Source organism: Panthera pardus, unplaced genomic scaffold, assembly GCF_024362965.1.
Source record: "Panthera pardus isolate Hobbes unplaced genomic scaffold, ASM2436296v1 HiC_scaffold_25, whole genome shotgun sequence".
NCBI classification, from domain to species: Eukaryota; Metazoa; Chordata; class Mammalia; order Carnivora; family Felidae; genus Panthera; species Panthera pardus.
In genome coordinates, this window is record NW_026526821.1 from 95,906,594 (window position 1) to 95,922,564 (window position 15,971).

The window sequence follows — 15,971 nt, forward strand, 5'->3', positions numbered from 1 at the left end:
AGCAACTATTCTAAGCATTTAGTATATCTTTATTTTTGTATCTTTCTGTATCTCTCTCTCTCCATATATATAGTCTGAATATATTTTAATTTAAATAAGTTTTGCATCTTATTCTGTGTCTTACTTTAACACACCAGCTTATACTTGTGAGATCTATCTATTTTCCGATGTATGCATACTCTCCAGTATTCTGATCATTGACTAAGATTTCATGATGTGTGTCCAACATACATGCATTCAAAATCCCTTATCCTCACAGAAAAACCAAACTGTATACATATTGTTGTACATACATACTTATAGACCCTTGTGAGAAATTCTTTGGAATACATATGGAGACATAGAATACGTAATTTGACTAATTATTACCAGACTGCTCTCTAGAATGGCAATGCCAATATACAATCCTTAACTGCATAAGTTTCCCTATAGTCTACATCACCTGTTGACAATACTGTTTCTAAATTTTAAAGCTTAATAGACATAATAATTTTTTCTATTTTAAGTTTAATATCCCTGATAATTAATTATGCTCTCTTTTCATATGCTTTTTGTATTCGTCAGGGTTCTCCAGAGAAAAAGAATCAGTAATTTGTTGGATTTATATTTATTGTGAAAAATTGGCTCACATGATAATGAAGACTGAGAAGTCCCATATGGTCCACAAGCCTTCTGCAAGCTGGAGGCCCAGGAAATCCAGTAGTATAATTCAGTCCCAAGTCTAAAGTCTCAAGAACCAAGGGAGCCATTGGTGTTTATCCTAGTCTGAAGGCCAAAAAAAGATGAGATATCTCAATTCAAGCAGGCAAGGGGAAGCAAAAACTGTTGAATTTCTCCTTCCTTCACCTTTTGTTCTATTCAGGCCCTCGAGGGATTGGATAATATGCACCCACATTGGGGAAGGCAGTCTACTTTACAGAATCCACCAATTCAAATGCTTATCTCCTTGAGAAATATCCCCACAGACACACCCAGAAAATCTAGACACCCCAGGGTCAATGGAGTTGATATATAAAATTAACCATCACTGTCTTTATTCATTTTTTTCCTGTGAGATAGACAGAGAGAGAGAGCTCACAAGAGCATGATTAGACAAGGGGCAGAGGAAGAGGGAGAGAGAGAATCCTAAAAAGACTCCCCACCAGCTTGGAGCCCCACATTGGGTGATCTCAGACTGTGAGATTGTGACCTAAGCCGAAATCAAGAGTTGGACGCTTAAATGACTGAGCCATCCAGGCACCCCAACCATAACTGTCTTTAACCTTTTGTTTTTTTCTCTATCTGCAGTTTTCAATTTCTGTTGATTTTCTTTTTCACTGATAGTCTTGACTTTTTTTAATATGTAGGAAATCTTTATATTTTCAGATGGTATTTCCATCTAAATCCTTGTCAGATTTAGAAATGTACAGATATTCTCTAGAATTGTTTTTAACATGTTAACTTCATTGAATGAGTGTTCAATTTTAACAACACCAAATTATTGCATAAAAAGACTTAATGGTAATACCATCAGACTCTTCCATTTATTTTTCTTTACAAGTTTTATTTTGAGTTTTTATTTAAGAAGTCGTTCTCTACCCTTAGCTTTTCCAGCTTCTAGAGTCTAACTGATTTTCTTGTTCATTGCTCCTTCTTTATACAAAGCACAGTACTCCAATATGTGTTTCCATCTTCAACTCTTTTTCTGAAATTGGCTCCCTGTGTCCCTCTTATGAGAAGCCTCTCAATTACATTTGACTGATGTGAATAATCCAGAATTATATCTGAAATTCAGGATGCTTAACTAATTAAATCTGCACCATCACAAAGTAAGGTATCATATTCATAGGTTCTAGATGATAGGACAGAGTCACCTTCTCAGTACCATTATTCAGCCTACCACTCATTTGAAGTAAAAGATTGCAAAAAGGTCTACTATAAAATGCCTAATCATAAGAAAGCTTAAGTCAATATCTTAATATTATAAAGGAGACTTCAGGAGAATAAATATTACTAGGGAGAAACAAATTAAATAATAGAACATTCAATTTATGAAAAATATATAGTCCAAATGTATATGCACCCAATAGAGATTTACAAACACATGGAATAAGTGCTGACCAAAAAGAAATTGGAAAGAAGCAAATTACCAATTATATTTGGACATTTCAATATTTACTTCTAAGTAATTGGCATTACAATTACACAAATTTAAATTAATAAGGTAATTTAAGGGATGGTTAATTTATATTTACAATTACTAAAAATTTTTCTTATTAATTTAATTACAACAAAAATTAATTAGGAAAAGTATACTTGAAAAATAATATCCACCAACTTACCCTAATTGATATTTATAGAACATCCCCCTTCAAAAAAATCAAGATCAGGTAGGAAATTCATTAAGAAATTTAAGGCTTGGGAACATTCCAAATAAAGTTAAAAGTATATTTAACTAAAACAAAGAAAAATATAATTATTTCATGCAATAAAGGTAAAGTAGTGATTAGAGGGAAATTTATAGCTTTAAAGCTTTTATTAGGAAAAATGTAAGGAATACACACAGTGATTTATATTTGTACCTTAAGAAACTAGAAAGATGAAATTAAATTAAAACTGAAGGACTATATTTAAGGAGGTTATAAAGATAAAAACAGAAATCAATTAAAACAGAAGCATTAAAGGGAATCAGTGGTTCAAGAATTAGTTCTTCAAAAATATCAGTACAATTTATAAACCCTAGCCAAGCTGATGAAGAAAAAAAAAGAGAAGACACAAATCACCAATACTAGAAAAGAAAGAAGACATCAATACCAGTCTTATAAATACTACAATGATAATAAAGGAATATTAATAACTTAATATTGAAAAATTTAATAAACATATATAAAATGAAGAATTTCTGAAAAAATATAACATCAAAGCTTCTAAAAATAAATAGATATTATGAAGAAAAAATAGATAATAGAAAATAGGCAATGCCTTATATGCATTAAAACAATTGTATTTGAAATTTTATTTTTTTAAGCACCCAAAGTAAAATTCAGAATGAGTCAATTTCAGGGGTGAATTCTACCAGTGTTTAAAAAATTAATTAAAAAAATAAGTTTATACTAAATTTTTCAGAAACTGGAGGACAAAGATAAATTCCATTCATTTTATGAGGTCAGCATTTCTCTGAATCCAAAATCAAAGAAAATACAAGAAAAATCAGGTAGACGCATAAGATAACAAACCAACAAAACTTCATGACAATATATTTTAAATAATTTTTGTAAAGTTAGGAAATATATATCAGTTTCCTGGTTACTAGCTCTTCCATTTATACCAGTATTTTAATTTGTCTTATTCTACATAATTAAAAAAAAATTTCCTGTTGACATACATAGCCATAATTTCCTCCACTGACTGAGCCAGCCAGGTGCCCCATGTAGCCACAATTCTTTTTTTTTTTTTTTTAATTTTTTTAATGTTTATTTATTATTGAGAGACAGGGCGACATAGTATGAGCAGGGGAGGGGCCGAGAGATGGAGAGACACAGAATCTGAAGCAAGCTCCAGGCTCTGAGCTGTCAGCACAGAGCCCGACATGGGGCTGGAACTCACAAACCACGAGACCATGACCTGAGCCGAAGTTGGATGCTCAACCGACTGAGTCACCCAGGCGCCCCTAGCCACAATTCTATATTTTGCCCATCTATGAAATTCTATTTTGTACATATACAACAATAAAGCCATTTTTATTTCTCAAAAAAATAATAAAGTTAGGAAATATAATCCAGCAACATAAGAGATAATAATACACCATAACCAAATGTTGTTTATTCCAGGAATGGAAATTAGTCTGTAATGTGTTATTGCTACAATTCACAAGAATGGCTAAAATGAAAGATTTACATTTCCAGATACTATTAATGAAGGTACAATCACTTTGTAAAATATTTTCACACTCTATTGTGAAATGAAATAGCATTCATATGAGGTGATATCATTGCAGTTTTGAGTGGCTTTTCCCTGATGATTAGTGGTGTTGATCTTTTCTGTTGTCTGTTGGCTATTTGTATGTCTTCTTCAGAAAAATGTTTATTCAAGTCCTCTGACTGCTTTTTAATCAGGTTGCTTATTTTTTGATAAAAGTTGTATAAGTACTTTATATATTTTGGATGTTAATCCCTAACCAAATGTATGATTTGCAAATATCTTCTTACACCTGTTAGATTGGCTATTATCAAAAAGACAAAAAATGACAAGTGTTGGTGAGGATGTAGACAAAAGAGAACCCTTATACACTGTTAGTTGGAATGTAAGTTGATGCAGTTACTATGGAAAACAGTAGGGAGTTTCCTGAAAAAGTTAAAAATAGAACTACCATATGCTTTAGCAATTCCACTTCTGGGTTTTGTCTAAAGAGAACAAAAACACCAATTTGGGGAGATAAATGCACCCCTATGTTCAATGCAGCATTATTTACAAAACCAAGGTATGGAAGCAATCCGAAGTGTCCATTGTAGATGAATGTGTAAAGAAGATGTGTATATATTCAATGGAATATTATTCAGCCATAAAAAGAACAAAATCTTGCCATTTGTGACAACATGGATAGCCTCAAAGTGTATCGTTAAGTGAAATAAATCAGGCAGAGAAAAACAAATACTGTATGATTTCATTTGTATGTACAGTATAAAAAGCAAAATGAATGAACAAACAAAACAAAACAGAAACATACTCATAGATACAGGGAAAAAAAAAAAAACAACAAAAAACTGTTGATTACCAGAGCAGGGCCTGAGCAAAATAGATGAAGGGGATTAAGAGGCAAAAAATTCTGTTATAAAGTAAATAAGCCATGGGGATGTAATGTACAGCAGAGAGAACACAGTCAATAATATTGTAATAACTATATGGTGACAGAAGGTAACTAGACTTACCATGGGGTCATTTGGTAATGTAAAAAAATCCAGTTACTATGATGTACACCTGACATTAATAGAATATGGCATATCAATTATACTTCAGTTAAAAAAAATACAATATCACTTATACGATCTAGCAAATCTATTTTATATATTTAAACAAGATAAATAAAAAAGCAATCACACAAAAACTTGGACATTAATGTCCACAGAATATTTATTTTAAATTACCATAAACTAAAAAAAAATCGAAAAGCATAGGTGAATGGATAAACAAATTTTAGTATATCTGTGCAACAGAATAGTACAGCAATAAAAATGAGTGATATCCTGACACTCCAAAGCATATGGATGAATATCAAAACCATTATTCTGAGGAAGCAAAGGTAGATATTAAAGAGTAAACACTATATATTTTCATTTATATGAAACTCTAGAAATGAGAAGCCTAAAAAATAGTGGAAGAAAACATATCAAATGTTGACTTGGGCCATAAGTAGAAAAGTATTGACTGGAAAGGGCACGAGGGAGTTATTTTTGGATGGATGGAAATATTGAACACAACTTTGGTAATGTTGATAGTCACACAGGTGTATACATTTGCTAAAACTGACCAATCTAAAGAGTGCACTTTATGTAAGTTTTATCTCAAAAAAAGTTTATTGTTAATAAAAGATAACATTTTTTCCACTTATAGTGTTCCTTTTTTTCATACAGGTTTTTGGCCCATTTAGGCTTTATATGTTTTGCTTAGGTGTGCATTTTGTTTAGGTTAGATTCAATTTGATTTTCTTCTATACAGTTCTTTTATATACTTCGTTGAGAATTTCCCTATTGCAATTGCAATATGTTGATTTGCAATTATTTGAAAACATACATTTTTTGTATACTGTCTAATTGCTTTTGTACAAAATTGAGTAATCTAAGTAAACCTTATTCAGCAGTCTTTTAGTTTATTTATTTATTTTGAGAAAGAGGGAGAGACAGCGTGAATGAGGTAGAGGCAGAGAGAGAGGATCCACACTGTCAGCATGGAGACCGACATGGGGGCTGTAACGCATGAACCATGAGATCATGACCTAAATCGAAATCAAGAGCTGGACGCTTAACCAACTGAGCCACCCACGTGCCCTAAGCAATTTTGTTGAATTTGGACAAATGTATTAAAACATGTTTTAGTTTTCTATTGCTGATATAAAAATCATCACAACTCATTGGCTTAAAACAACATGAGTTTAACTAACTTATAGATGTCAAAAACAGCTTAGTGGCCTGCATTCCTTGTGAAGAATTAATTTCCTTATCATTCCCAGGTTCTGGAAGCTGCCTGCATTCCTTGGCTTAAGGCCTTTTCCTCCATCTTCAAAGCCAGCAACATAACATCTTCTTCCCCTCTGACCTTTGCTTTCTTCTTTACATCATCTCTTTCAGGCTCTGAACAGGATCACCCGCCCCTCCCTTTGACAAGGACCCTTATTAAATTGAGCATACTCAATTTAATACTCCCCGTCTTCATATGATGCATCTTCCCCCATCTTCATATGATTAACTTGATTCCACCTTCAAAGTTGCTTTACCATGTACAGTAGGATATTCACAGGTTTTCTGAGATTCAGAGTTGGACATCTTTGTGGGGGCATTATTCATCTTACCACATTTGCCTTGTACTTTTCAGTAAAAATGGAGTTCCCTTAAATACTGAGTATAATGGACAGTTATTGAGCAACTAACAATCACTATAGTTGGCTGTGATCCTAAAGCAGTATTTGCTAAACACACTCTTTGCCCACCAGCCCATGGTGACACACCTGAGTTTTAGTAAATCCACGTGTTCTGTTTAGTAAAAAGGTGTTCTGCAAGTCACGAAAATAGTTACTTTCTTCCAATTCAAAAAATATTTTGAATTCATGTGTTATGTAACTACAGAGAAAGCTTTGCATCTAATTCTTTTTTTGATGTAAGCATTCAGAAACCTCAGTTCTTTGTAATCAGTGACTACTTTGTCTAAAATAGGACCATCACTTTCACATATTTTAGTTCCGTGACACTGAGGTTGCTAAATGTGTCATCCTTTCTTACTCAGTTCTCCATTTACATCCTCTCCATGCTTAAAGCATCCAGAACTTGTGCACCATAAGAAACAAAAAATATGTCAGAAAACATTTAAACTAGACTTTGGAAGGTTTTGACTACTACACTGCTAATTTATAGTCTGTATTTGTGCAAATCATATAATACCTATGATTTTCAGTTTCTTCACTGTGAAATTAGGATAATGATACTTTTATGCTACCTCTTAGCATATATAAGAGGATCAATACATGATAATAATTTACAAATTACAAAGTGCTCTACAAATGCAAATTACTACTAATATAAAAATGAGCTTCTAGGCACATTTATACTTCTGGGGAAACATGTACACTGGTAAAACTTCATGGAGAAATATTTGATACTTCCCTTTTTGGCCACATCGTTTTAGTAATAAGAATTTATTTTACAGATATCACAAGACTACACTAAAAGATTTATGAAAACTATACTTATCAGAGGAAACAATGAAAACATATAAAAATAAGTCATGGCACATCTATATGATAGAAAAATATGCAGTAATTTAAGTTCACAATTATCGGGGCACGTGGGTGGCTCATTTGGTTAAGCGTCTGACTCTTGATTTTGGCTCAGGTCATGGTCTCAGGGTCATGAGATCGAGCCCAGTGTGGGGATTTGTGTTCAGCGTTACAGCTTACTTAAGATTCTCTCTCTCTGCACCTGCCTCGACTCGCATACACGCACATGCACATACACATGCTCTCTCTTTGTCTTTGTCTCTAAAAAATAAATAAATAAAAATTAAAAAAATTAAATCACAATGATCATAACTGTTACCATGGTGCCTATGTTCACATAATAAAGTTAGGTGAGGCTACTATAAACAGTCAAATCCAAACTTTGTTGCACACATACACATACAGGCAAACATAATAATGGACCACATTAAACTGCTGAATATTATTTTGCCTGAGTATGTTAGATTATGTATGTTTTAAAACTTTATTTTTTTTGGCATTTATAATTGTCTTCAATAAATATGTTTGACTTAAAATATAGAGGGAAGAAATATATCCTTTAAAAAGTGGTTTCCATACAATCTCTTCAACACTAGTTAAGAAATTCACTAAACAAATGGATTTCTACTGTCCTCAACAATCAAAAACCCCAGCAAGTCCCGGGAAAGGGAAATATGACTTCCAGAGTTTCCACAATATATTTTTTAAATGTCTAGTTTTCAACCAAAAAATTATAAACCGTAAAAAAGAAGAAAGTATGACCATTCAAAGAAGTAAATTAAATTATCAGGAACTATCCTGAGGAAACCCAGGCATTAAACTTAAGGGAAAAATTTTTTTTAAATTGCCTTAAATAGACTTAAAGAGTTAAGGGAAAATATGAGCAAAAACCCCCACATGCAATTAGGAAAATAAGTATGAACAAAAGGAGTATATCAATAAAGAGATAGAAATTATACAAAGAAGTCAACTGGAAATTTGGATTGAAAGGAACAAAAACTGACATGAAAAATTCAGTACAGGGGTTCAAGAGCATATTAAGCAGGCAGAAGACAGAGTCATCAAACTAAGTAGATAAGAAATGAAATCATTGTGTCTAAGAAGCAGAGAGAAGAAAGAAAAATGAACAGGACCTAAGGATCATGTGGGACACCATCAGGTAACCAAGATAATTTTTATAGAGGTCCCAGAAGGAGAAGAGGTGATAGTAGGAAGGGAGTGGAAGGGAGAGAAACAGCTGAGTCTGACACAGGGCTCAATTTCACAAATCCTGAGATCATGACCTGGGCTGAAATCAAGAGCCAGACTCTTAACCCGCTAAGTCACCCAGGTGCCCAGAAGGAGACTCACTTTAGATCCAAATCCACAAGTAACTTGAAAGCGAAAAGGTGAACAAAGACAGTCTATGCAAACAGTAACCAAAAGAGATCTGGTTAGCTATACTAATATTAGGAAACATAGGCTTTATGTAAAAACTGTTATATGAGACAATATGAATCATATGGGTCAATAAATCATGAAGATATATTAATTATGAATATATATGCATAAAACAGAGCCAAAATATGTTTAAAAATTGACAGAAGTAAAAGGAGAAATAGATAGTTCTATACTAATAGTTTGAAGACTTCAATATACCACTTTGAATAATGGATAGAATACCTAGGGTGAAGATCTTGAGGAAATAGAGAAGTTGCACAAACACCGTAAACCAAACAGACATAAAAGACTTACATATAGCACCCTATCTCACAAAAGAATCATATTTTTCTCAAGTGAAAATAGATCATTACCATAATAGATTATTTGTTAGTTCAGAAATCAGCCTCAATAAACGTCAAAGGTTTGAAATGATACAAAGTACATTCTCTGACCACAATGGAATGAAGCTTGAAATGCATAACAGAGGAAAATTAGAAAGTGACACATATGTGCAAATTAAACAACACAATCTTCTTTTTAAATTTTATTTTAGACAGAGAGAGAACAAGCAGGGGAGGGGCAGAGAGAGACAGAGAGAGAGAGAGAGAGAGAGAGAGAGAGAGATTGAGAATCTCTTGATCTCACAGCTGTGGGATAATGATCTGAGCCAAAATCAAGAGTCAGATACTCAACCAACTAAGCCACCCTTAGTGGCTTACTAACACACTCTTAATTAACCAATGTGTCAAAGAAGAAATTACAAGTGGAATTAAAAAATGCATACAAAAATGCAAATGAAAACACAACATACCAAAACTTATAGGATGCAGTGAAAGAAGTCCTCAGAATGACATTTATGGCTATAAATGTCTACATTACAAAAATAAAAATCTCATTAATAACCAAACTTTACACCTTGAAAAGCTATAGTTTACTATAAGAGAGCAAACTAAATCCAAATATAGCAGAAGGAAGAAAATAATAAAGATCAGAATGGATATGAACTAAAAAGAGGATAGAAAAACAATAAAATTCATAATACCTAAACTTTTTCCTTGGAGAGAGAACCAAATTGGAAAAAAAAAAAAAATTAGCTAGATTGATAGGCTAAAAAAAAAAGAGAGAGAGAAGACACAAATGACCAAAATCAGGAGTGAAGTGGCGCCTCAATGGCTCAGTCGGTTAAGTGTCCGACTTCGGCTCAGGTCATGATCTCCTGGTTCGTGAGTTTGAGCCCCGCGTCTGGCTCTGGGCTGACAGCTCGGAGTCTGGAGCCCACTTCAGTTTCTGTGTCTCCCTCTGTCTGCCCCTCTGCTGCTTGCACTCTGTCTCTCGCGTTGTCTCAAAAATAAATAAACATTAAAAAAGATTTTTTAAAAAAAATCAGGAGTGAAAATGGAGACATTAATATTGAGCTTATAGAAAATTAAAGATTATATGATATTATGAATAATTGTATGCCAGAAAATTAGATATTGTAAATAATAGAATTTATCAAAATTGGTTCAAGAATAAATAGAAGATTTCAACAAATTTATAACAAGTAAGGAGATCGATCTGTAATCAAAACTTTCTGGAGGAGAAAAGCCCAGAACCAGATGGCTTCTTTAGTGTATTCTACTAAACATTTAAAGAAGAATTAATAATTCTCAGGGCGCCTGGGTGTCTCAGTCCATTTAATGTCCGACTTGGGCTCAGGTCGTGATCTCACGGTTCACGGGTTTGAGCCCCGCACCAGGCTCTGTGCTGACAGCTCCTAGCCTGTAGCCTGCTTCAGATTCTGTCTCCCTCTCTCTCTGCCCCTCCCCCCACTTGTGCTCACTCTCTTTCTCTCTCTCTCAAAAATAATAAATGAACGTTTATAAACATTAAAAAAAAAAAGAATTGACAATGCTTATCTAACTCTTACAAAAAAGTAGAAGGAGAAACACCTCCTAACTTTTTCTGTAAGGCCAGCTGTACCCTGATATCAAAGTGAGGTAGAGACAATAAAAGAAATTAGAGAATACAGAACATTTATGATACAGAGAATTGCAGAATATAGAATCGTTATGAATAAAGATTAAGTAATACTCAACAAAATACTACCACACCAAATGCAATAGCATATTGAAAGAATTGTATACGATTAACAAGTGAGATTTATCACAGGCATGCAAGGGTGGTTTAACATAAAGAAAATCAATCAATGTAATCCACCACATTAATAGAAAATATTACAGAAAAAATAATCATCTTAATTGATATAGAAATGCTATTTGACAAACTGAACACCCTTTTATGATAAAAAACAGCCTTTCATGATAAAAATGAAGAATAGAATGGGGGTTTCCTAACAGAATAAAGGCATTTATGCAAAACCTGCAGCTAACATAATACTCAGGTTAGAACGAGAATTCAGAAATAAACCCACATTATTATGGCCAATTAAATTTAAACAAGGATGATAATCCATTTAAAGGGAAAATATAGTCTCTTCAACAAATGGGCGGGTGCAAATGGATTTTCACATGTAAAAGAGTTTCACATGCATCCTTACCTCACACCATAAACAAAAGTTAACTCAAAATGGATCAATGACCTGAATATGTAAACTAAAATTCTAGAAGAAAACTTAGGGGCAATCTTCATGATTTTAGATTTAGCAACATATTTTAAATATGACCCTAAAAACCCCTGTAAGAAAAGAAACAATATAGCTTGTAGTTGTAATTGCATTGACACAATCTTACCCAATTTATCAACAGACTATGTAAATCTCAAGTGGATTTTCACATGTCATATGGCAAACTCAAGATTCAGTACAAAGATGGAAAAATAGCTGAACCATATTTGATGATTGGAAAGGTTAATTTTGGCTGATGTCTGCCTCAGTGATTTGGAACATCTGTGAAATGTATGCTGTTAATGCTTTTGATGTGTTTGAGTCCCAGGAGAACTGTTATAAATTAAGCAGAAGCCTAACTTTATTTTTGATCTTGGAATATAAATTTTCTAAGAATAAGGTAATTCAGAATGCAAGCTAGAATCAACCCCTTTTATAATGCTTTCTGATTTCATCAGTTATTGTATGATCAGCTATTGTGTATTAGGCAATTACTGAAACACTGGGCTTCGGTCCTTGGAGCTTACATCCCACTCTTAATAAATTTGCTATGAGGGATAAAAGCTGTAAAAGACCTGCTTAGTTACTGGCAGAGAGCAAGCATGAGATTCAGTTGTCTTCTGAATCTCTATCTACAAAATCAGGAATATAATAGCTCCTTTAACTGTTGCGATGGTAAAGATGACATAATCTACATGAAAGCATGTTACAGTATCTTAACATTCAAAAATGGTAACTCTCACTTTTCAGTGCCTACCATATTCATGTCTTAAAATGAATGAATAAATAATACAATAACTTGTGAGTAGGAGTCTAAAAGGGCAAATATTATCAATAGATTTTAGTGTTTGGGGAAGAATATAAGACATAGACAAAACCTGAGCACATATGCTGATATTTGTGACTTGAGGTGATTTTTTTATACATTTATTCCATGCATGCATGGTCAATTTTCAAGATGTATGCTTTGGAATTTGTTCAGGGATCGGTATAGCAAGAACTGTGTCCTGATTATTTAGGCACCCTTTGTATCGATGGGCTCCCTCAGAGATGCCTCAATCTTCCACCATGTTTCTTTTTGCTTGGATATTACTGTTTCAGCTCAACACTGCTTTTGCTCTCCATTTTCAGTAGTCATAGCTTAATGGCCACTAATGATAGCGAAATCACTTTGGTCTCTTAGGTACACATACCGTCTCCTTAGATCAATCTGTACTTCTCTCCTGCTTGATGCCAACTCCCCCAGCTCCAGCCAATCAAGAGTTGCACAGACCCTTCATTTTTCTGAATGAATGTTTTATAAAATCAAATCAAGTTCTATTAGGTTTCCTTCACCTTCTTTCTCCAACAAAATTAGCTGGATGGAAAAGAGGAAGTATTCCTTAGTCTTCAATTATTTATTCATTTTGTGTTTCCTAAACCCTTCAGTTTATGATTAAAAAGGCAGAAAAACTGTATGACCTTGAGAAAGTTATTTAACTTGTCTGTGTTTCAATTTCCTCATACACTTACAACATTTAAAATAATGTTTAGAATCTAGTAAGCACTACAGAAGTGTAATTAATTATTATTATGACCCAGCTTAGCACACTTCCTAAGAGGTCCTCTTCCCCAGTTGTAGCCACTCGTCTCTATACAGCATGTGTGTGCATGCATGTATGTGTGTTAAGCCCACTAGGTGCAAATAGGAAATATCCTCTCTTAATTACTTATTTATTCGAGAATGGGCTCATCAACCCTGCCCAAATGAAGAGAGACATTGAAGGCTATTCAAAATCAATGTGAATGTCAACACACTTAGACAAATGGCCAACCTGCTTTGTGATAAGCACAATGAACAAATCAATGAAACCCATTAGAAGGTACTGAAGAATAATAAATTATAAAGAGATAAATAACATTTCAGCAATGGTTTGGCCCTGAGATTTTGAATTGAAGGTGTCAGAATTGGAAACTCCTCAGATATTCCCTGTATAACTTAAGTCATGGCAAAATATATGAATCATTTTAAAAAGATCATAATTTCTCTATATGAACAAAGTGTATTGGTCAATTTGCATGTAAACATTCCTGTCTGTAAACTCACCGAAGCATGCAGCAAGAGCACTGTCCTGTCTGTCAATGTGGTCTCCCTCAATCCCACCTCCTGTTTATGGACATAAATGAGAAAATGTTGAGTCAGAAGACTTAAGCCATCATTACCACAAATGTACAAACAACCCAGAAAGTTGTCCTGACCTCGTGGTTGAGAAAAAGGTAGTATTTCATTTTAGAATATGTGTTAACTTCTAGTTATTTTCCCATAACCATCTTTTTTAGTGTGCTTATAATAAAAGTTCTAGCAGTATGTGGTCAATGGAAGACCAGCTACAACTTTGGCTAATTGAAAAGGACTTAAATAGTTATTCATATTTACCTTGCTAAAACATCCAGGGGAATTTGCATTTCAACAGGGGATAAGACTTACATCACAGAAGTGAATCTATGATGTTACAAGTGGAGGCATCAGTGAACAAGTCAAGGAGGAACTGGGGCTACACAAGGCATGGCCACTTTCCCTGAAATCACATGTCTTATTCAGGTACCACATTTCTTCTTTCAATAAGGCTAGAGTAACTCTGGTTTTTGGATTAAAATGTTGTCAATCTGCACATAGCCTTCTGGAATTTTGTACCCAATTAAACCATCTGTTGGTGCCCTGGAGCACACCCACCTACAAATTTCTCAGTTAATGAGTTGCTCAGTGGTTTCAGTAAAATTTCTTCCTCAAGGACAATGCCTTGTGCAGTTAAAAAGCCTGAAACTACTGGAGCATAGAGAAAACACAAAAATATGTGCTTTTTATACTGTAAAAGGGTCAGTGTCAAAACAAGTGTGAGAAAAATAGATTTGTTCGGTTCAGCAAATGGGTGTTCTCTTCATGGCATTTCCAAATTTACCAATTTAAGAAAAAAATTAACACAGTCTTGAGACAGGATCCTCCATTTCATTGTAGAAGCTGCCTTCTCTGACAGTTATGAAAAATATGTCATACAAGGCATCTTCACAAGTGGTGAGATTCTGCTTACTGATAAATTTATGATGCACAGGAAGCAGGTGTATGGTGGAGAAATTGTTCTTCAGGTTTTGTGTATGAGGGTTCTGCAAAGAGTTATTGATATATTACTGAGAGAAAGTGTGTGAGAGAGAGGGACAAGGAAGGGTGTGGAGAGAAAAAGTAAAAAAAAAAAATAGAAAGAAGGGAGGATAGAAATAAAAATAGGAAGTAGAAGATATAGGGAAAAGTCTAGGAAAAAGGAATCACCCCTTTATCAAATTACTAACTCAAGCTTTTGCTAACCTAGGGATTTTAATATATTCATCTTATATTTAGGCTTAAGTAATAATATCTTTTTAAATTGAAGTATAGTTGACATAAAACAGTGTATTTGTATCAGGTGTACAACACAGTGATTTGACAAGTTTATATGTTATGGTATGCTCACCACAAGTGTAGCTATCATCTGTCACCATACAACACTATTACAATACCATTGATTATATTTCCTATGCTGTACCTTTCATTCCTATGACTTATTCATTCCATAACTGGAAGACTGTACCACCCATCTGCTTTCCCCATTTGCCCACCCCCCATCCTATCCCCTCTGGCAACTGTCAAATAATATCTTTTAATACATGTTTACCTTTCCAACACACAATTAAATGTAGGAAGGTACTTCTTAAAGACATCTTTTCTATAAACCAACTATTTAGCCTTACCTATTTTTTTTTTGCCAAAACTAATGCTGAGAATCAGTTCACAGATTAATGATTCACTATCACCATAGTTAGAAGAAAATTTTGTGACCAAAGAAAAATTTTCAGCATTACGCTAGAAACCTATATAGACATTTATATAGACACAGGTTTACAAATAAGTTTCATCATATATACTAACTCTCAATTGTAGATAGTAGCTGACTGAGAGTTGAATTGGGAGAGAGACTGAGGTCAAGGACAAACACAGAAGAAATGGCTGACAAGTCTTCCATGGGCATAAGAAGGAGAATTGTGCCATATGTCCCAGGTATTTGTGATCTGTTCTAGCACTGCATTCTCCAAAAGAGTAGCCACTAACCACATGTAGCTATTGAGTACCTGACATATGGCTAGTCCAAATTGAGACAAGCTATGTGTATAAAATTCTCACTGGATTTCAGACCTAGTACTCAAAACATGTAAAATATCTAACAATTTTTATAGTGATTACAGGTTAAAATGTTTTTTTTTAATGTGACTACTAGAAAAATTAAAACTATGTATATGGCTCACATTATAATTCTATTGGGCAAAATTTGCCTAGAAAATCAACTCAAATGGTGTTATTTTTTTAATGTTTATTTATTTTTGAGAGAGAGAGAGAGACAGCATGAGCAGGGGAGGGGCAGAGAGAGATGGAAACACAGAATCCAAAGCAGGCCCCAGGCTCTGAGGTGT